At 37.7% G+C, this 23,970-nt stretch overlaps 1 protein-coding gene across 2 annotated transcripts in view; it reads left to right on the top strand.

Moving 5' to 3' along the window:
- The window catches only part of Znf407 (zinc finger protein 407), a 361,765-nt gene that overhangs the window by 248,281 nt on the left and 89,514 nt on the right, over positions 1-23,970 (top strand). The gene's annotated exons all lie outside the window — the stretch shown is intronic.

Here is a 23,970-nt window from a genome sequence, read left to right as displayed (position 1 = left end):
TCTGCCTAGGCAAAAGTGTATGGCCCTACTTAAAAACTGGCAACTTTTTTCTAGTGGTTAATTAGAGATAAGAGTCTCAGGGACTTTTCTTGTGGAACTGGCTTTGAACCGGGATCCTCAGATCTCAGTCTCCTGAGTAGCTAGGATTAGAGGTGTGAGCCACAAGGGTCCAGCTTCATTTTTTAATTTGTTGTTTTCAGGTAATGACTCATTAGTAGTATGTTTTCCAAAATGACCTCAGATACTATTTACTTGCTGCAAACCCCCGAATTTTGTAATTACAAGTAATGTATCACTCTGCTTTGCTCATCTATGTAAGATTCTGTTGTGTCTGCCATCAAGTGGTAACATTTTTGCCTTTGAAACAATTAAATAATCCTTCATAATTAACAAAGGCTGTCAGCCTGACTCACATGGTAAAGAGCTTTCCTAGCAAGCATGAACCCTTGATGTCATACCTGATTTCACTTGATAAAAAGAATGGGTAGGATGAGTGGTTTAATCTACTCAATTAGATGAAGGACTGTTTGGAAAGCAACAATAGCAGAGGTGTTTGCTCTTTCTATTTTAGCAGGATAGTTGAGGTATTTGGACTTTTATCTATCAAAATACACTATTTTTTGTTTGGGAGCAGTGTTGTGGTGTGCTGTTTCTTACAGACACACGTCCTTGTGGATTTAATGCAGTTTATTTTGGTACCTTCTATGCCACTCTATTAGGCTGAGAATCTCTGCGTGTACTGTATATAGTCTTGCCGGTGTCAGGAGCCACAGGCTTCAGGTTTGGAAAGGCTCTTATATCACTTTTTCACTCTATTGGGTAAAGTTTCTTTGGAAACTTTAGTAATAAACTTGGTGGACCTCAGTTTTCATCCCTTCAGGATAAGAGGATAGTACCATCTGCCACACAGTATCTATGTGATGTAATGAGATAATATTGTGCATAAAGTGACTGAGTTGGTAATACTTGGGGCATGTTTCTTTTCTTCCCCCACCCCTCTCTCTTTGCCAGTCCTAGGGCTTGAACTCAGGGCCTGAGCACTGTCCTTGGGCGTTCTCAAGGCTAATGCTGTATCACTTGAGCCACAGTACCACTTTCAGCTTTTTCTGTGTAGGTGGTATCAAGGAATCAAATCTAGGGCTTTATGTATACTCAGCAAGCATTTTACCAGTAGGCTAGACTCCTTGTCCAGTATATTTCTTTTCTATCTATGGAAGTTAGTAACCCCCACCCCACCCCAATTCTGTTCAAGGACTACTAGAATGATATTGATAAATTTTCTTTTTTTAAATTTAAATTTATTGCAAAGGTGATGTACAGAGGGGTTACAATTAAGATAAGTCAGGCAATAAGTACACATCTTTTTGAATAGTGTTACATCTCATCCCTTAGAAAATCAAAGTCTGTATGTCAGTTGGAATAATTTTTAGGCATTGTATGATCTTGTTATCCTTTCATTAAGTATTGAAAGAGCAATGGAAATTGACTTAGAGCTCCTGTTTATTGTGTTTACAGGAAATACTCTGACTTATTTCAGTCCTATCGAATTATTGTTCACTTCTTTGTGTTAGGCAAAAAATGAGTGAAATAGGCTGGAAGGTTGGACAGGGTCAGGCTGGCCCGAGCCTGAGCTCCCTGTCCCAGGGATAGCCTGATGGCTAAGTATTGTTCACATCATCTCTCATCTGGCTGGACATTTTTTTATTCTCATTATATGTGCTGCTAGAAAAGGAATGTCAAGGTTTTACATTGTAAGTGTAGATTAGTGTGCTTTTTTAGTTCTGTTATTTTGGGCTTATTTTGAGGATATCACTAGGTACTCAGAGATATTTAGAGTCTTTCACACACCTGCACATACACACACACACACACACACACTCACTCACCTATAGTAAGGATTTATATGTTTTCCCTTGTGATTAGGGAAATTCTTTTGCCTCTGTAGCAATAACTCTGCCATAATTGTACAATATTATATTAGTATAGTCTCATCTGCTCCCTTATTGTGGCACATAGTTGAATTTGTTTAATCTGCTGAGACAGTGTATCTTTTACATGAATTACTGTCTTTTATGCAACACTAACAGTTAATGTAATTATTGATACATTTACAATAGCCAAAGCTACTCAAACACCTACTATCTGGTAGCAGGCATAAAGATTGTATGTTTACACACTGAAATACTCTTCCTTTATAAGAATGAGTGAGTTACAACTATTAGTAACAATAGCAAATAAATCTGCCTTATCCTTGGACGGACTAATACAGGTGCAGACATGACCATTCCTGTAATATCATATGTATGAATGGTAAGTGCAGGTGAAACCAATGTGTAATATTAGAAAGCAGGGTATGTTTTCCCTCATCGACATCCATCACTGGAACAGGGCTGTGCGCTGCATGTCATACTCCGTTTCTTCATCCCAGTGTTGGGACACAGTTTTGTTCTATTTGAAACACTTCATGCTATGCTCTGCTGTAAGCTGCGCACTCTGCTCGACTTTATTTTAAAAAAAAAATACATTGCCCTTACTTGTGATTTTCTAAAGAGTTTTCTTTAGGTCTACTCAGATCTAATATAATGAAATTTTAAAATTACATTAACCCTCACAAATTGACATCAAATTGAGAGTGATTGGAATTGTTTTGCTTATTGTATGTTACAATTTTTTTCTATCTAGTGAAGTCCATTTTCATTGAAAAATTTATCTTGATTTGATTTCTACAGTGTTAGTAATTGAATTTCTGCTGTCTCTTATCCATGAAGCTTGGTGATCACACCTTAAGGAAGAGCTAAGGAGGTGTCTGTGTTCATAACACCAGTGACTCTCAGTTTGACATCATGTATCATCCCCTTCATTGGTTATTATAAAATGCTGTAGAGTTAACCCCAAAGGAAGAGTAAGGAAAAGGAGAGGCAGGAAGCGTGTTAATTCTGCAGACTGCTTGGGAAGAAAGACTTCCTTCCCATGGGCCCCCACGATGGACTCTTCCCATCCCCTTTGCTGCTCAGAGACCCCATAGCTGTTGGAGTAGTTCTCAGTACTCATAGTTGGGCTCTACCTGGAGCTCTCGCTCTGTGGCCAAGAGTCTGAGGCTTAGTTGTTTCACATTCTCTCTGAGGACCAGGATCTTGATGTGTAGTACATGTTCCTTTGTTTTCCTATGTTCTCTTTGCAGAAGAAATTAAGCATTAAATGATGGCATGGTGTTCTGCATAATTTCTTGTATGTTTTTATCCCATACTTTTGTATTATATTTAAATTGATTGTGTTTTTATCCATTCTTTGATATTAAGGCTTAATCATTTTAAAAACGTACATTTTATTATTGTCAGTAGAGTGATATCACATGATTCTGTCATGTTCTCCACACAAGTTGGATTTTCATATTCCCTAAGATAACCAACCTTTATATTTCGAATATCGTGGGTTTTTTTCATTGTATCACAAAAAAATTTGCCTCTGATTAGTTACAAGTACAGTAGGATAAAAGTTTCACCTATCAAAAGCCAGCCTTATTTTTATCCTAACCCAACCTAATTCAGTGTACCATTCAAGCTATCCTTACTTGGCTACCCTTATTCCTATCTCAGTTTATACTTAGGCATATTAAATTTTATGTTCTGCCTTTCATCCTATGTTTAACACATGCTATGTAAGGTACAGTAGCCCTAGCCCTTTGTTTTCACAATTGCCTCTTACCTTCCTGCTCAGTTTTCCTGATATACAAAATAGTCTTCATCATCATTTAGAAGCCATGTGCTGTGCTACTGAGAGCCAAGAAAAGGCAGAACTTCTATAGCTCCTCTTGTCCCTCTGTTCCTTGCCCCATGACTTTCAACTTCTTTGTTCATTGCATGCTCTGACGCGTGTCATGACACCTTGTGCAATAATTCTTTCCATGAAAAGGTCCAAAAATCTCTAAAACAACTTGACATTTTCTTATTGGTTCTCTCTTAGATAAACCGATTATTGCTTCAACCTAAAAAGGAAGATTTTTTTCTAACATGATTGCCTTTGGTAAATCTATGCTGACTCACTCCTATTAAATTATACTTCTCCAAATGTATCATTAAGCTCATCCATAAGTATCATCTCAAATTTATTTCCTAATATAGGTGTTACACTTACAGGTCTGTAATTTTCAGCTTCTCCCTCCTCTCTTTTTAACCTTTAGATGAGGTTCCTTTTCTAGTCTCCCAAATGTTCACCACTAACAAAAGACTTCCTAAAATAATTACCAACCCAAGGATCTGATTCTTTACCATGGTCATCATTGCTGGGTTAATTGACTGGGTTTTTGAGCACCTGCTCGAAACCTTGTTTCTTACAAACTTCTGCTTCCATCCTCTGCTGCAGCAGTGCCTTCGAGGCCCATATGGAGGAGTTTTGTATTTCAGTACTTAACCTTTTCCATTCTTTTCTTCTTCTTGTGTCTGTTGCACTTCCTGTTTTGAAAAAGCATGCCATATCCTTTGTTGCCAATGGGTGAATAATATCAAAGCAGTATTTTTTTATTGTCCTAATTTTTTCAGTAATATAATCGGCATGTAAGAAAATCTCATTTATTGGTGCTTCTCAATAGATATATCATTTAGTGGTAAGTTACCCAATTTTGGGGGTTATCATCACTTCTCTTTTACTCAACAAAATTCTGAAATACATGTTTTTGGACCATCCAATGATTGTTAAAATATTTTTACATTTCATATTTTTTAGAAGACTGTCTCTAATTCTCTAATTTTTGTATCTTCTTATACTCTGCCACAGTTTTGGAGAAACATTTAACACTGTCTGTCTGCTGCCCCCTCCCTTTTCCACACTTACCTCTTCTCCCAGCAGTCCTGAAGGAAGATGCTAGCCTAGTTCTATTTGGATATGGCTTTCTGTGGTTAATAGCTAGTTCCTCTACTTAAGAAGTTTGTTTTTCACAGTAACATATTTTGCCTTTAAATTACAAAGAGAGAAAAGGAAAGAAGGAAAGTTTACAATAGCACTAAGTTTCTTGGTAGGATATTGAAATCTTCAAAAACAAATCTCTGGATGACGTTTTAAGAATAGATCTTTTAAAAATATAATTTTATTGTTTTTATGGCTTAAGTTAGGTAGTGAGTACATTTCTTCGTTGACTTACTACTTCTTCCTCTCCTCTCCCTGTTTCTCCCACCCTCATCCTTGCTTACAAGTGACATAGTCAAATTCCTTCTCTCTACTGAACACAATGACATTTGCTCACTCTCCCTTTCTTTCTGTGTTCTCCTTCTGCCTCTCAAAAACACCAACCCCCCCCCAAAAAAACCCCAAAACAAAAAAACACCCCAAAGCACACAAGGACCACTGGCAGCAATAGTAGAGCAACAACCATGTGTCCATTTCCTTACATTTGTTTTCATAAATAGTATTTTAAATGTTCGGAGGAGTTAGGTCTTTGGGTTCCCCCCCCCTAAGGGTATCCTTCTTTAGTCTGGCTGTTTGTGTATGAATGCACAGTCTTTTCTCATGTCCAGTTGTAGTTTATATCTAACTTCAGTATATTAGAGAAAACGCAGTTTGCCTCTCTGAGCTTGACTTATTTTACTTAACATAATTTGTTCTAAATCCATTTCCTTGAAGATGGCATAATATTACTCTCTCTGATGGATGAGTAAAATTTCATTATGTATATGTTTATACATTTTCACTGCGCTCATCTATTGTAGGGCAACTGGGTTATTTCCATAAATGGCTATTGTGGATAGGCCAGTGTCTTTTCTGTATCTTGACTTGAGTAGATGCCCAGGAGTGGTATGTCCAGATCATAAGGAAGGTCTGTATTTAGTTTTAGAGGAATCTCCAAACTGCCTTACATAGTGGTTGTACTAGTTTCACCCCACCAGTGGTGCAATAGTGTTCCTTTCCCCCATTCCCACCAGCAGGTGTGGTTATTTGAATTTTTGATGTTGGGCCGTCTGACTGGGCTGAGATGGAATCTCAGTATTGTTTTGATTTGCATTTCCTTTTCGCCAGGGATGGTAATCATTTCCTCGTATGTTTATTTGTGATGGTTCTTCTTCTGAGAAGTCTCTCTTTAGCTCCTTTGCCCATTTATTGAGTGGTTTATTTTCAAGAATATTCCAGTATCTAGTTCTGTGTATCATGGAAACCTTACAAATTGGGAGTCTTGAGCTGTCAGGAGTGTGTGAGTACATGTAAAACTCTCACGGTAAGTAACTTTCTACTTAGTCGTCTACTAGTGCATCACAGAGTATGTCTCACACGAAGTGGGCTGAGGGGATCTAGTGAGCTAGGTGTTGGTGGGAGCTGTGTTGCCATTGGGGATATACTGCTTCTAAGCAAGTTCCTAAACCATGCTGTCTTTCTTTTCCCACCCCCAATATGACTCACAGGGCTTAGTTTTTTTTTGTACAGTCTGCACAAACAAAGTCAAGATGCAAAAGTGAAACATCACTTTGACTTGGTAATCTCTACTAGAATCCTGAGAATTCATGGGCATCTATTCAATTAAGCATTTTTGATAGACCTCCAGTGCTCTCAGTTCACCCCAAGCGACATGATCTTGAGAAGCATTTTGAAGCTTTCATGGTTAACTTGCTTCCAGAAAGAAAGCCGTGCCTACACCTTTTTGGGGGGCTGTGTAATTCAGAACTGCAGTTGAACTTCTTCATGGCATTCTTCTCACACTGGCACAGGTGGCATGGCTCACCTGGTGACAGTGGGCTGCAAGCTTACCAGGACTAGCGTTGGGAGCACGCCCGACCTGCGTTCTGAAAGTTAAAGTCATTTAAGGAGAAGAAGGAAACAAAACTGTGATCTCACCCTGCATGTCAACTTCATTGAGCAAAATTTTAAGGCAGAAATTGAGTATGGAAAATTAGAGTGGAGTGGAGGCCTATGGTTTTATCAGGTAATTGATGTGGCTTTTATTTTTATAGACCTTGTACCAGTTGTCTAATTCAATAGGATTTATGTATTTAAAATTTTTACCCATCCTCATTTATTGTTGTTTGTACTAACAGGCAGTTTTATATGATAAACACAGTAGGAAGTGACAAGCCCTACTGCTAATTCTACATCACAGACTATTATTTGAATTGAGATACGATGAAGATGAACATGAAATGTTTTTCAAACTATGAGGGAAATTTAGATACATTGGTTAATTATCATTGAAATTTAGATCAAACTGTAAAGTAATATATACTACTATGCTTTCACAGTTTCATTTATTTATGTTTGTAGTGGGTAAGATTATTACTGTGTAGGTTTTCTTTAAGTTTTCTAAAGTCATTTTAAACTAACATAATGGCAGAATAAGAGTCTCCTCAATCCTTCATCCCAACGTTGCAGAACGTTACAACATAGAAGCATAGGAAAATTCAAAGGCCAAAGAAATTAGTATTCATATCCTACCACTTTATTACACTAGGGTCTTTATTGCGAGCCTGTCAGTTTTTTCCTGGCATCCTTTTCTTTTTAGGATTCCACCTAGGAGTCAGACTGTGGTGGTTATATCTGCTTAGTCCTCTGCTCGTGAAGTTTTTTTGGTCTTTATAATCTGGACACTTCTAGAGAATATTGCTCAGTTACCATATAGCACATCTCTTGATGTGTGTTGGCCTAATACTTTGTTACAATATCTCAGAAGAAATGTGTGTTCTTTAAGGGTGCATGATAGCCCCAGACAGTGACCTGTAGCCATGGAGTAAGGTCTGGGTCTAATGATGCCTCTACCAGAAAGTGACTCATTTCCATTTTTAAACAATGTATGGCGCTGAGAAAATAGGCTCAAATCCTAAAAGTAGATAATTTCTCCTTAACATTTGCCAGTTAACTTGGACACTTATTAGAAGATTTCACCGGGATAAAAACCTATTTTCGCAATGAGGTCTTTCTGCCTCCTTCATTGGTTCTCCTTTTAAGAACCGGAATTTTCGGTGTGTGGTGGCTCATCCCTGTGATCTAGCTACTCAGGAGGCTGAGATCTGAGGATTGTGGCTCAAAGCCAGCCTGGGCACTAAGTCCGCGAGCCTCTTATCTCCAATTAACAACTAGAAAACCAGAAGTGGTACTGTGGCTCAAGGGATAGGGTAATAGCCTAGAGCTGAAAAACTCAGGGATAGCTGAATAACCCAGGCCCAGAGTTCAAGCCCCACAAATGACATGTACACACACAAAAAGAATTAGAATTAAATATTTGTTCTATTGATTTTTATCAGTATGGATTTATTTGATTCTGTGACTTATATATCAGAAACACTGTGATTTCCTAATAGTTGGCTTCACTACTGGATTTTTCTTTTTATTTTCAGTTGGCATCCCATCCTTTGATGTGCCTCTCCTTTTGTTGTGAGCATCTTCTTACTTTTGTGTATTAGTGTCCGTTGGTCCTCTCTTAGGCCTGACGTTGACCTCTCTTTCTTTTTCTTTCTTTCTTTCTTTCTTTCTTTCTTTCTTTCTTTCTTTCTTTCTTTCTTTCTTTCTTTCTCTCTCTCTCTCTCTCTCTCTCTCTCTCTCTCTCTCTCTCTCTCTCTCTCTCTCTCTCTCCCTCTCTCCCTCCCTCCCTCCCTCCCTCCCTCTCTCTCTCTCTCTTCCTCTCTCTCCCTCCCTCCCCCTCCCTCCCTCCCCCCTCCCCCCCCTCTCTCTCTCTCTTTCGCCCTCTCCCTCTCTCCCCTCTCCCCTCTCGCCCCTCTCGCCTCTCTCGCCTCTCTCGCCCCTCTCGCCCCTCTCCAATCCTGGGCTTGAGCTTGGGCCTAAGTGAGCCTCAGAGGACCACTTCTGGTTTTTTTTTCTAGATATGTGGTACCAAGGAATCAAACCCAGGTCTTTGTGCAAGCAAGGCAAGCACTCTACCAGTAGGCCAAACTCCCAGCCCCCACATTTTGCCCTTTTTTTTTTTTTTGGTTAGTTGTGGAACTTGAACTCTGGGCCTGGGGACTATCCCTGAGCTCTTCAGCTCAAGGCTTCCACCCTACCTGTTGTGCTACAGTGCCACGTTTTTAAAGGAGCCCTGCCTCCTTTAATCTGAGAGTGGCATATAGAACCAGTACTGTGTGTTCCCAATGTTTCTCTGTGCCTCCAAGGCTGTGTCTTTGTATCAGGAAGACTAGGCATGTGTGTGTGCACTGACTATTGCTTTCTGACAAATATCCATGGCATCAGAACCTTCTCTACCACAAACTTCAAAAGAAAAACAACCTGAATTTCAACAGTATTTTTAAATTAGTGCGTCAAAGGATGCCATCAAGCAAAAGAAAGGAAAGATCTGTAAACTGGAGAGAATAGTTAACAATTCCATTTGATAAGGGACCTATATCCCTTACTTGAAGAGCCATTTTTCCAAAGAAGATTTTCAAATGCCCCATAAGCTCACACAGTAGTATGTCCATTGTTATCCACTAGGACGATGAAAATCAAATCCAAGTGAAACACTGATTCTAAGTTGCTTATTTGTTTTGGCAGTTAACATGGAGCGGCTATAAATATCCATATACAGCATTTTTTTTCTAAAGAGAAAAGAGAAGATACCTAGAAACAGGAAGCCTATATTATATGGTTTGTGTATATTAAACTTCTCAAGAGCACTACCAAACTATTTGCAAAGTGGATTCACACTTTATTCCCACCTATAACATCTGATAGTCATTCTTGCTCAACATCTTTATTTATGCATTTTATTACCAGTTTCTCAGTTTATTCTTTTGAGTGTTGAGTGGTGTTTTAAACTTTTGATTTTTCCTTTTACTCATCACTATTATGATCTGAATGGGAATTGTTCCTCAAGAAGGTGTTGAATGTTGGCCCTCAGCTAGTGCATCTAATTAATCCTTGAGAGATGGTTAGATGCCAAGACTCCCATTTCATCAGTGAATCAATCCATTGAGGCTTTCTTAGTGAATGGGCTGTTAGGAGAGGTCTGATTGGAAGAAGCAGATCACTGAGAGGGTCCATTAGAAAGATCCACATAGTTCTGGTGTCTTTCTCTTTCTGTTTCCCAGCCTGCCATTCAACCATCATACTCTACTACTTGCCCAATGATGGGGCCAGGAGTCCTCTGAAACCATGAACAGAAAGACATCTTTCCTCTTTTTAAATTGTTTTTCCCAAATACAAAAGTGACAGAAGTCTGACCAATGTACTAATGATGCCGAGCATCAATTCATGTGCGACTTGAACTATTTTACTCCCCTTTTTCCTTGAAAATAAGGTCATATGGTGTAAAATACGGTGTGAAAATATTTCCTCTTGTCCTTTTTCCTCAACAGGTGTCTCTCACAGGCAGAAGTTTATAATGTTCTTCCAACTTACTGATTTTTTTTTTCTTTTGGGGCATCAGTAGCTCATGTCTATAATCCTAGCTACTCATGATCTTTGGATAATGGTTTGAAGCGAGCCTAGGCAGGAAAATCTGTGTGATTCTTATCTCTAGTGAACCTTAAAAGACCAGAAGTAGAGAATTTTTGTCTTTATGGCTTTTGATATGGTACGTAAAACCCTAATGATAAAAAAATTCTTGTGTTTTTTTAAAGAAACCTTTACATTTATTGTTTTGTTGTATGCTCCATTTTGAGTCATGTTTTGTATAATATTTTATACCTAAGTCAAAATTCTCTTTTCTGCATATAAGTATAATTTCTTGAAAGCACTGTCTTTCCTCCTTTGAATTGTCTTTACACTTCTGTTGAAAGAAAGTTAGTACTATTTCTTTGTTCTATATTAGTGTCACATTTTTTAAAAATTAAGTATGCGTGAGTTTTTAGTTTTGCCCTTAAAATGTTTTATTGAATACTTGTATATTCTTTTGTTCCTCCTCTTCAGTGTTCTGTTATCCAATTTAAACTCTTCAAGAATGACTTGCTTACTGAGGAGAGCCTGCTATACCATTCACATGATATTATGGACAAATGAGATATGTATGATCACACTTAGAATAAAATGCCCCAATAACTTGCTTTCTATTACTCTTTTATATGATTGAATGGGAAGATATTTTCATTGTTTATGATGTAATTCCTTTCTAGTTAGGTTTAACATCATAAACAATACTCACTTAAGTCATGTTTCTTATTCACTAACCAGTCAAAAGTCACTGAAAAGTAATACCTTCTGAAGAATGCTGTTATACAATTCCATTATTATGTGAATACCACAGAGGGTGGTTATACCCATTAAAATACTGTAGCTTTCTATATTACTACCTAGACAACATTCTATATCTGTATCATATTTATTATAACATATTCCTCCTATATGGTGAATGAAATAACATGATGTTAAATCAATCATAAAATCTTTCAATCAAGAGATTATTTTATCACATACATAAATGGAATCACATTGTAGTTGTCTGTTGTAATGAGCTTATTTCATTTAGCAGTGTGCCTAAGGCTTATCTGTGTCAAGACATGTTTCTGAGTTTCTTTCCTTTTAAGGCTAAATGTATCACAGTTCATAATAATTAAAAATACCAAAGGCAATCACTCTGATCTTTCCTCCTAGTTTCTATACGTGCTTGTATTAGAAGATTTTTTAAATAGGCATCTTAGGTGGTAGGGATGGTGTTATGATAGGGCTTAGACTGCACAAAGGTTAAACATTCAATGCAATAGTTATACTAATAAAAAACAAAAAGAGGTTATATAATATATACTTATAAGTGCCTGAAGCATATAAATCATTGGAATAAATTTTCAGAATTAATTTATTGATGAAAAGTCAGAACAATACTTGTAAACTTGCTTACTTTATTTCCTTCCCCCCCCCCGAAGTAATGTTAAAAACACTTAGATATATTCTTTTTATAGATGAGAATCCCATCATTGTAAAGTAGTCAGTTGAATCACATAATAGCTTTTACTGCAGTAGAATAAAGCGTAGGCCCCAACTTGATAAAACAGTATTTTGATGGCTGGTCTAGATCCATCTTAACAAGCTCTGCTCAGACATGTTCGCTCTCCTCACAGCTATTAGTGACATTTGTTGAGAAGCATGTCAGAGTGATTGGCAGGGAGTCATTCTTTCTTCTTGTAAGAAATAATAATTTTAGTGCATGCTTAAAATAAAAACCTAGAAGTGATTTCCTGTTTATGAAGGAAGAGGGCAAGATTCTTTTGCATGGGGCATAGATTAATTTAATCACATTGCATGAAATATAAATTGTTTTTGGAAGATAACTCTTTGGGGGAACTGACTTCCCTAAAGAATTTACTTTACATTCCTAGCCTGGTTTCACTAAATGAGAATAAAGTTCAGTACAAGTTTCCTTTCACATGTTAGCCAGAGACAGGTCTGGATTTCTTTTGTCTTAACGAGAACCCATGTCTCAAAAAATTAAATAGCATTTTGCATCCAAGTTACTGTTATTGAAAATGATTGAAACATTGTAACAAATTAATATTTGTGAAATGCTTAAAATAATACCTGGCATCCAATTGAGATTACTCTGTCTTCTGTGTTCTAATGAGTTATACCAATACATGCTGCTCAAGATAGATAAGGGTCAAGATTCCCCGTTAACATAGGTGGCCTGGATTGTTGACATACCGAGCATTTTCATGTACATACACATTCTTTTGGTAGTTTGTTCTTCACATTCTCTTGATTGAAGCAGGACTCCAAACTCATAACCTTTCCCAATTAAGTAATAACTTCCATAGTTTAACATTCGTGTGTGTGTGTGTGTGTGTGTGTGTGTGTGTGTGTGTATGTGTATGTGTACCTGTCCTGGGGCTTGAACCCAGGGCCTGGACACTGTCCTTGAGCAGTTTTTGCACAAGGCAAGTGCTATACCATTTGAGCCACAGTTAATAGTCTGATGGACTTCCCACCTGGGCTGGTCTAAACTATGATCCTCAGATCTCAGCCCCTGAGTAGTTTGGATTATAGGTGTGGGGCCATCAGTGCCCAGCTCACGTTCTTTATTTAAGTAAATACTTATTCAATATGTTAACATCTTTATAGAACATACAGTCAGGACCAGGAATATGGCCTAGTGGTAGAGTGCTGGCCTAGCATGCAGGAAGTCCTGGTTTCGATTCCTCAGCACCACATACACAGAAAAGCCCAGAAGTGGCACTGTAGCTCAAACGGCAGAGCACTAGCCTTGAGCAAAAAGTCTAAGGACAGTGCTCAGGCCCTGAGTTCAATTCCCAGGACTTGGAGGAGGGGGGAAGAACACTCAACATTAAGGTACTTCTTGTATATTTTTGAGGTTTTGTTTGTTTTTTGTTTGCTTGTTTTTAAATGTCATCGCTGGGGCTTCAACTTAGGGCATGGGGACTGTCTCTTAGCTTTTCTGCTCATGGCTGTGATTCAAGCCTTTAGCCATAGTTCTACTTCCATCTTCTTGGCGGTTTATTGAGCTGTAAGTCTCAGAGACTTTCTTGTCCAGCTGGCTGGATTTGTACCAGGGTCCTCAGAGCTCAGCTTCCTGAGTAGCTAAAATTATAGGAGTGAGCCACCACCTTTCAGCCCCTGGCTTTTCCTTGGAAAAACTGTTGATAAAATTAGGCTTTGTTATGTTAACACAGAGCAAATTTTTCCCTTAAGTCTGAGATCAGATAGAGTAGGTTTCCCTGTGATAATTCTTATGCACATTTAATTTTAATTAAGTTCTTTTGATATAAGTGCTCTTGCTATTTAAATGGACCTTAGAAATCCTGTTTGCTGCAGGGATAGAACTGTAGCTAGAATATGTACAACTCAAGTGTAAATGAAGATGATTAATCTTAAGTGCGAGAAGGCAAGTTGAAGAGTGCTTGATTTTGTGAGAGTTGAATAATCAGGGTGAGGAGAAAAGGAGATGGACAGCAGGCCCTGAGCACTCAAAAGTGGTTGTGGGGTCAACATGTGCCACATCTTCAGTGAAGTGCTGAAACCAAAGGCAAAGCAATGAAACAGGATCTTTCTTTAGACTCAGGCTGAGTAAGAACTTAGAACTTTTTATGTTATACTTTAATGTTCATTAATATAGCACCTTCATCCATATTTCTAGCTTCTTTACCTGAGTGTAATGAAAGAAGAAAAGCTTGTTGTGCATATATATATATATATATACATAGACAAGATAATAGAGATAATTTTTAAGTAATTTTGAAATTATATATGTATATGTATTTTTGGGGTCATGAGGCTTGAACTCTGGGCCTGGGCGTTATCCCTGAGCTCTTTAGCTCAAGGCTACTGCCCTACCCCTGAGCCACAGCCCCACTTCCTGTTTTCCAATGATTCATTGGAGATAAGAATCTCAAGATCTTTATTGCCAGGGTTGGCTTTGATCCTCAGCTTCTTGAGTAGCTGGGATTACAGGGGAGAGACACCACACCATATGTATATGTATATATATTTATCTTTAAGGTCTTTCTTGCATGACAAAGCTGTTTCAAATCCAGGGCAATGGATTCATTTGTTTGTTAGTTTTGTTTTTGTTTTTGGTCAGTCCTGGAGCTTAAGCTCAGGTCCTGGGCACTGTTCTGAGCTTTTTTTGCTCAAGGCTAGTGCTCTACAACTTGAGCCACAGCACCACTTCTGTCTTTTTCTGTGTATATGGTACTGAGGAGTCAAACCCAGGGCTTCCTGCATGCCAGGCAAACACTCTACCACAAAGCCACATTCTCAGCCTGACAATGTGTTTTTTATTACTTATGACAGGATTAGTTTGGGTATGTACATCTTTTTAGGCATTAACACATCAAGGTACTCAGCTATTACGTTAGTATACATGATCATTTTCACATGAGTTTAGGAAACAGTCTTGTTGTAGTACAGACTAAGTTATCTAAGTCAGAACTAGAATAAGGCAAGGAAACTTTGACATTTCTGAGTATTTATATTTAACTTTGCTCCTGTATATTTTGGTTCATGATCATTTTGCCTTTATGTGAGTCCAATGATGAAGAAGGAAAAAAAGACCATTGTTCTCGCTATTTCTGCCTTCTGATAAACAGAAGATATTCTGTTGCATTGCATTTTAATTGTATGCATAGCTCTTTATATTGCTAAACTATCTACGGGTAGGATCCTTATTTTTGATGTATTTATTTAACCCCCTCGAACCTTACAGTTCTAGAAAATTTGGTACTAAGATCCCAGTTTATCCTGTGTAATCAATGCTTTCCTCATACTATTCCCTAAATGTTAATTGAAAATATTTTTGCTGGTATCTGGTGATGACAAAAATTTTAAGCTTTATTAGTGTGGAAAGTTTAGTATATTTCTCTGACTTTGGGAAATACATAATATATTTCTTAAGTTAGTATATTGCAAATATACTACTCACATTCTGAGATAACCACGAATCCGTTTTCTTTGAGCATTTGTAACTACTCTGATGTTTTAGGGATATTCCCCCGATGGCTGTGTAGATGGATGGTGTGCACTGTGTGTCGTAAGCAGATACGGAGGCACACCGAGTGTGCACCCTGAAGGTCTCCTCCTCCCCCCAGCAGGCATGGTCCTTGCCCTGGCAGAAGAGAGACAGTCGTTTACACAAATACTCATTTGCTATATGAGATGTATAAGGAGAAATCCTAAAGTGTGCGTTTGGGAATGCTCTGAAAGGCTCATCAGAGAAGGCTTTCACAACCTTTCTTGTTTCTATTCCCAAATCTAAGAGGAATTTAGCCAATAACATTGACCTAGTTCCTCCTTGTTATACATAATCCGCCACATTATGTGGGACAGCTCTTGTAGATGAGCGCATGCAGTGTTTTTAAGAGTTTCCTTTCACCTTGGGAACTTCCCCTGCTACTACTAACCCTAACTTAATGATTGCTGATGGGGGGAGGGGGTGCATTGGAATTGAGACAAAGTAACTGACCTGAAAGGAACGCCTAAGATGAGTAATTAGTCCAGTGTAGCCACTGTTACACCATTGGGTTATGACAGATTTTATATGTGATTCTTGGATCAAATGTCACTGTCCTCAAATTGTTTCATCAATTAACATTCAGTCATAGAAGCAAAAACACTTTAAGTGGCATGGACTAAGGGATGTATTATAGGAATTAGATCTTTCATAATTATGAGAATTAAAACTTTAAAAGTGGCCCTAATGGAAGAAATGCAGTTTTATGTATGAAGCTTTACTTTCAACTGAGAAGTTTTACATCTTATCTACCATATTTTATGTACATCACATCCTGTATTTTCTTGGCACATTCCATTTTTAATGTAACAGGAAGGTAGTGAGTTAAATCAGATCATTGTCAATATTATTTTTAAAATTTTAGCTATGTAGCTGAATTTGAATCCATCATTGATATTTAACATGTAAAATGGTGGCATGAGTCGACTGGCTTATGCCTGTAATCCAAGATCTGAGGATCTCCATTCAATGACAGCCCAGGTAGGAAAGTCTGTGATGTTTTTATCTCCACTATACTACCATAAAAACTGTGCCTCAAATGGTGTGGTTGCCATAGAAGCTCAGAGACAGCTCCTGGGCCCTGAGTTCAAGCCTTAGGATATGTAAAAAATGAAATAAAATTAAATTTAAATTAAAAAGATGGTGTCATTCATAGACCTGGAGCACTGAATTGTAGATTCTCAGTGGTTATTTGATATTGTCTCCATAATATTTGTACTGTTTTCCATACCTTTCTGCAGTTGTATTTCCTGAGTCGCCAGTTATTTTAATTTGTTCCTTCATTTTTACCCATTCCTATAGTTCTGCCAATATGTTTATCAGTGGAACACATAAAATTCAGATTTTTTTTACTCTCTTTTTTTACTTTTCTTAACATTTTTGGCCTTATTTATCATGCACATTCAGTCATGGTTTTCTCAATAATTTTTCCACACGTCTGTCATCTGAGATATAGTGTGTGTGTGTGTGTGTGTGTGTGTGTGTGTGTGTGTCTTTGTTTTAGGACACAGTACTACTATAGGTGTTTGTTGGTTTTTTTTTTCATTGTTAGTTAAAAATCTAAACTTTAGATTTGGGTAAATTTCCAGATTATATTTATTATAATGATTCTGCCACCTTTTTCTTCACTCTGACTACATTATTAACCTTTCATAATTAAGATAATCTGTCTGTTTGACACATAGAATGTTCTTCGTTTTAATTGTTTTTCCCTCTATCCATCTCTTTTAAAATGTTCCTCGTTTACTCATGCACTACTTCATTGGTCTCCTTCAAGTGCTAACTACTGTCCCATTTATCCTTAGTAACCATGCTGAATTTTTCTGTCCTTTTTAATATTTAGGTTTTATTGGATGAATGTATATTGCCCCCTTTTCTAACTGTGTCTTAAATAATTGTCACTTACGGGAATTAAGAGCTACAAAGAAAGGAAAATGCTGACCCACAGACTGAGCAGAGGGGGAAAACGTTCCCACTGGGTCCAATTTCCTAAGAAAGACCGTCAGGATGGTGACGAGGGTCTGAAATTATAGTCTTAGTGACCTCTAGAAAATGATCAGTTCACAAAGGAACTTCCTTATGTTTGCGCCAAGAAAATAGGGGTGGGGTGGCCACCCCACCAGTGACAGACAGCTCAGTGTCCTTTGTGAAGTATATAATCCAGGAAGAGGGGTCACTGTTGACTGCAGGTAGCCAGGCCCCAGCTCCAGGCACAGGCTGGGCAAGAGCTTTCCATTCCAGAGGAACACTCTCAGTCATGGGTTCTCCTCCTATGCTGGAGCATGTGACACATTTCAGCTCCACGGAGGTTTATTCACCTAAGCAAGCCTGTCAGTACCCTCCATCAGACTTTCCCCTTTCCCTTGGCTTTTACATTGTTTTTCATTCTGAAATCTGATCTCTGGAGAGTAAATTATTGGAATTAAAATATGAAAGGAGTTAATTATTTTAGATATTTACATATTGCTATACTATTGCCATATTTTCTACTTAGAAACAGTACAAAATAAATAGATTTCTTTATGTATAATGAAGTTTAGTAATTCAATAATGCTTTGACATCAGAAGACCAATATGGAATGATTTTAAGAGTTAGTTGTGTTTTCAGATCTTATATCAACCACAGACACTAAATAAATGTTATGTGAAGAAGTAAAGCAAAGAAGTAGAGTTCAAATAATTAATAAAATAGATGTTGTTTTAGAACAGCCTCATGTGAATTGCCTTTTTCATCTTAGACTTTGACACATAATGGAAGGAGACAAAAGTAATGGATGGCTGCATAAGACATGCAGAGCAACCAGAGAACAGAAAACTGAAGGTTCACAGCCTTTGAGGAGAGAGTATTTGCAACACACAAGACAGATTCAGAGTTAATATGAGTTTTCCCACAGAAGATCAGTATTTCTGATGTACAGAAACTCCCTTAAATTGATCTTTAAAAAATCTGAATAGGCATTTTAAAATATTATTACACAAAGTATTGCAGAAATGCTTAACCTTACTAGTTGTCACTGCATAAAGAAAATGAGATGCCCATTTTCTGTAATGGACCTGAGTGGATCAGTTCTTTTTCACCCCCTTTTCCCCCCTCCCCCATATATATGTATCCATTTATATACCTTTACATATATTGATTCATTGATAAGTTGGTTTCTGGTGGAAGCCTGTGCTATTAAAGCTTTATTGGAAAGAAAACCAGACTTTTTTTTTTAAGTAAATAAATTTAAAACTAAAACCTATAATCATTCCTTATTTGCAGGGGACCATGTCATGTTTTGATTCATGAATACATTGTGTTATGCTTATTAGATTTACCTGTTAGTGTTGTAAATTCTTGCCTCAGTGAGAACTGAATCACAGTTCTGGGGTTCTGGTGAACCACAGAGCAGAGCCCCCCACCTTGCCTGCTATGATCGCTCCCTCCCCTCCCCTCCCCTCCCCTCCCCTCAGCTCAGCTCACTTTCGTTTTTAATTTCTAAAAACAGAGGGCCAGGTGTGGTGACTCCTCTTGGCTATGTGAGAGACAGACATAGCTATTTCAGCAGTTTGAGCAAACTCCCAAGCAGTATGTGACCATCTCGGACATCATGGAATTCATTGCAGGAGGAATGGCAGGAATCACACAGGGGCTCAAAAGGAAGCTTGCTTGAAGCAAAGAGCTCTTAGGAAAAAGTTTAAAGAAGGTGTATGAAAGATGGGGTGGAGGGTAGAAGAAACTCTGCTGAGACTTGAAGTGTATTAGGCTCAGGTATGGGCTCCCTGTGTTCCAGAAGGGAGGAAACTAGAGGGAGAAATAGACTTCTAAAATTAAAGAGGGTCGTACATGATTTGTACACGTGTTAAGGATTTTCATTAAATTAACCAGAAAACTCATAGACGTTGTTAACATAGGAGAGGCATTTGTGGTACTCACTAGCTCTGCTCTGTTACCGTGTCGGAAAACACGAATACATCTTTCTCTGTGAGACCTTTGTGAGGGAAGAAGTGAATGAGTCACCTGCTGGAGGTTTCTCCTGAAGCAGAGTCCCCTGTACAGGGGCAGGGGAGCACAGTTTTCTTCCTCATTGGCCTTTTAACCCAGTACCTGAAGTATGCACATGAAGTGTTGCTGCTTTCTTTCCAAACATTGACACAGACTTTCAGATTCCCAGCTCAGAGTGGCATGGCCACAACATTGTGTAGCTGTTCAGCAGCCTGGAGACTGCCTGCCGGGCACTTTCCCACTGTGTGAGTGAAGGCTTTGCTTTTGGAGGCATTTCCTTCTGTTGCTTTTCTCAAACCCTATCTGTGATTTCTGTGATGTACACAGTTCTTCCCTTAATCCCTCCTAGCCTCCTGATCTCAGCGCTGACTTGGTTCTGTGGCTGTCAGCTTATCTTCCTTGCCTGATGTGGTAGCACACCATAGCCCTCAGTGTTTTTCCCGGTCCCTTGCTCATGTATAAGGTATTCTGAAGATTGCTAAGCAAATATTTGGCTATTCCAAGGACAAAAGGGGTTATAAGTGAGAGCTACTCAGAGTGGCACTAAATGCATTAATCATGGAAATTCTTTTAAGTAGTAAATGAAGTCTGTGAGGTGTTTTCCTTTATAATTTCCTATTGTACAGCCTGTGCTGGAAGGTGCCAATGCGTGCACTAGCAAAAACATCTAGTGGGGAAGCTTCCCTGGCTTTGGTGCTGTAATGGTCACTGGTGGTCAGTATGTCTGTAGAAAACAGACTAAGATATGTTCACTTTCATACTCATTCTCCACATCCCTAGTGATTTAGGTAAGGTGGCACGATAGTGTCAGATGCTGAAGAGCACAGGGGTTGAACTGTGAGGCCACACTCAGGTCCCACCCCTTCTTTCCCAAGAAGCTAAAGGGCCTTGGCAGGCCTGTTAATGTCACATGCCTGTCATCTCTTCCTGCACACTGCAGAGAAGGGGTAGAGGAGGAATTGCATGCTTCTCTGAACAACAGATGACTCCTGCAACATGGAAAGAAGGTTTTCCTTATTTTGGAAAGCATCACAAGAGATGATTGTGTCCAGAGGCAAATTATAATCATCACAGTTATCTTTAGCAGCTTTTTGAAATCTGGAGTGGATTAGCAAAATTTTCTATTTTTCTCCATTTTTTAATTGATATTTTTGTGACAAAAATGAGGGACTAGGAAATAGCCTACCTAGCAAGTAGATCTGTGATCATAAAGAGGACGCCCTGCCATGATGCAAAGCAAACTTGATTTGAAAACAGAAAGACAAGACTTGTCTTTGATCAGCTTGAAAAAAAATGCCTTTTAAACTTTGCTAGTTTGAAGTTTAATATCTAAAATACGTTGATAAGATTAGAAACATGTATTTTAGAGGCCATCTGGTGTTTAGTCGATAGAAGACTCTTCGGTCCACAAGGTACTTTTAACCATGTTTGCCCTCCTTTACATGGGAAAGGAGGGATGAAGGGAAGGGGGCACGGAGGCCTTTACATGGACAGGAGGGGAAGGGAATTTACTTTTGAGTTAAACTCATTGGATCCCCAAAGATCCATTGGAGTTTTAGTATAAATTAACCACTGCCAAAAAGGGCAAATCTATTCTTGGAAGAACCAGATACTTACCATGACAGAGCTAGAATGCAGCTCTTAAGGTACAGTTTGTCAAAGGTTGAGAACAATATATAACATCAGTTTGAGGCCAGTGTCCCAGTACTCTGGCTCTGGGGATATAGTATGTAGCTACAGTTAGGAGTTACGGTTAGAATTTCTACAAAAGGATGCTGGATATTTTGTTTCATTTTGGAAGAGTGTGTAATACTAATGGCCAAAACATAGGATGCTATAATGGAATAAATTGTTCCTCCCCTTCTAATTAATTAGCATGTTACATAAAGTTCAAAAGTGGATTATATGTAATCTGTATAATTGTGCAAGTGGAGTCTGTGTACAGACAGAAATGTGTGTGACTTTGAGTCTTTTCATTAGAGTACTACTTGATATTACTCCTCCAAAGGTATCTACTCAAATATAACTTCCCTAGCTATTGTGATTTTTTTATCAGAAATAGGATCTATTGATGATTTTTTTAATTTAAAAAGTCTGTTAATCTACATTGATTTCTAATTTGTTCTGGATTCCTTAGCTAAGAAATATAGTTCATCACAGGCTTTTCTATTACCTGACAGCAATTGATAAAGCATCCATGCACCAAGTGTCAGAAAAGGTTAATATTTATTGATTTTTATGGTGCTACAACCAATGTAGTTTTGCCATCAAAGATGTATGGCCACTAGCAATGGAATTGTAAAACTGCAGGGTGCACACCAGATTTTATTTAACCTATGCCAGTATTCTAGATTTTTTTTAAAATGACAAGTGCTTAACTTAATACATAAAGCTGTGAATGTGTGGCTTCACTGAACCTCTGACTTAAATTTAATATTTTCATATGAAACACAAAAACAGCACTAAAAAACCGAAATTCTTGCTTCATACACAGCAATCATATTCAGCCTTTTTTTCTACTTTGACTGTAAGCTATTGACCAAAAAAGATGCCCAAGCCAATGATAGCTGAAATTATGAGCAATAAGGGATACTATTGGCAACAACAAAGTATATAATTAACAAAATGTGTGTATGGGGGGGGAGTTATCCTTTAAAGATGGTTTAAAGTAACAGTTTGTGTGAAGAGAAAAATCAAAATCTTCCTGCTTAGAATCATAAGTTTATGCTTTGATTACATGTTGGAGTGTGCACTGGTTTTGTTATTTTTTCATTGATCTTTACCTGCATTTCACCTGGAATAAGTGTAATTTCTGGCTTATCCATAATGCCAGCAACTCTGACTCCTTCCTGTGCATTTGCTTTCTTTAATGTGCCTAGGATTTGTATTTTTAAGTTGCTTAATGCATCAGTAATTAATGAATGAAACAAGGTAGTTTGTTAATTACTTTTCTAGAATATATTAAAATTTGTTTCTTTTTAAATCCTAAAATTTAGGTGTGGATTAAAGCAAAGAAAAAAACCTGTATCTCATATTTTAATGACCTTTCTAATGCTTATGTGAGCCTATTTTACTCACATAATAAATAAGTGTCCTTAAATGTTTTAACAGTGTCCTTAAATGTTTCAGCTAGTCTCGTCTGCATCCAATTTTTCAAATGATGTTTATTCCAACAATCTTTGCTGTTTTTATGTTTTTCTGTCCCACAGACAGCTTACCCATTTCATTGTTCTGATTTAGAGAAAAGAGTTTTCCTTTTCAAAAGGAGTTGTATGTTGCCCAGAAAACTACTCTCATGGGTGGCTGAAATAAACAGGAAAAAAAATAAAAGCTTTAGGAAAAATTTCTAAAGTTTGAAATATTTTCGATAAACTATTCATTTTCCCTACATGTTGTTTATACTTTTGTCAGAATGTCTTCATAAATCTCAGGTCTGAAGAGTCTTACTTCTTTACATAGCGTTTTTCTAGATCCACTCTTAATGATTATTTCATTGCTTTTATTCATTTTCCTTTTCTTAGCCAAGCATAATCGAATGTTAATAGCTGGCAATTAAAAGTCTTTCTTTGTAACATTACAAGAGCTCTGTCCCACTGCTGTTTTCTTTTCAGAGCAGGTTGGGGCTGTGGTGTTCCAACCCCAAGGCCTTCTCTGACTCTGTGGTTCCTTACTCCTCAACCTGTGGGTGACAGCTAGTTGACAGACATCCTCAGCACTCCATTTCATTTCTGAAATTAAATAGTGCTGCCATGACTGGGCATCACAGCCGAGCACCTCACCTAAGACTTACTCATTACCTAAGGTACTGGCTGATGTGTGAAGATGGTTGTATGAGATTATTAATTAACCCATCATATTTTTAAGCCCGACTATCTAGTAGCATACAGCAGAAAAACGATGAATTTCATATATAAGAAAACCACATTACAAAGCACAGTAAAACAGATACAGGGAAAAAATTTCAATATCATTTATACTAATCTAGAAGATTATTTTGAGTTTGTAAGCCACAGTATGACTGAATATGGAATTTCAAGTTTCTCAAAGCAAGATTTTCTATTAGAATCAGAGAAGTAATAGCTGTAGAATTTATTTTCTACCCTACCCTGGGGCAAAACTAAATAACTACTCTGAAGCACCTGTTTTTGTACATGTTCTTGATTTGATTTTTAGTAGAGTTCATTCTTTTGAAAGATATAATTTTCAAAGATAAATGTTATTTTGAGAAAATAACCCATTTTAAATTGCTTAATATTTTAATTTTAAATAAAACATATAACCTATAATGAACATTTCAGTGCCTATTTTGTCAGTTTTTATAACACTTGCCTTGTCTCTTGTTTTGCTTTCCTTCTTTTTAAGCTTGAAACTGAAAACCTGGCTGTGATTTTAGTAATTGGATTTTTATTAGAAGTTAAGTATGTTTATTTTTTTATTGAAATAAGGGAAGGGAGAAAACAAGATGATTGGGAGGGGGAAGGGAAGGAAAAGGGGGACAGAAACATGAGAAGAGGTATCAATGTGATGCACCCACTACCTGATGAATGCAACTGTAACCCCTCTTTACATTAACCTGACAATAAAATACGATGCAAAAGAAGTTATGTACATGAAAGTAAGC

The sequence above is a fragment of the Megascapheus bottae genome, chromosome 19 (genome assembly GCF_031878675.1).
Source record: "Megascapheus bottae isolate mThoBot1 chromosome 19, mThoBot2.hap1, whole genome shotgun sequence".
Classification (NCBI taxonomy): Eukaryota; Metazoa; Chordata; class Mammalia; order Rodentia; family Geomyidae; genus Megascapheus; species Megascapheus bottae.
This window is presented reverse-complemented; position numbering and strand designations above follow the sequence as displayed.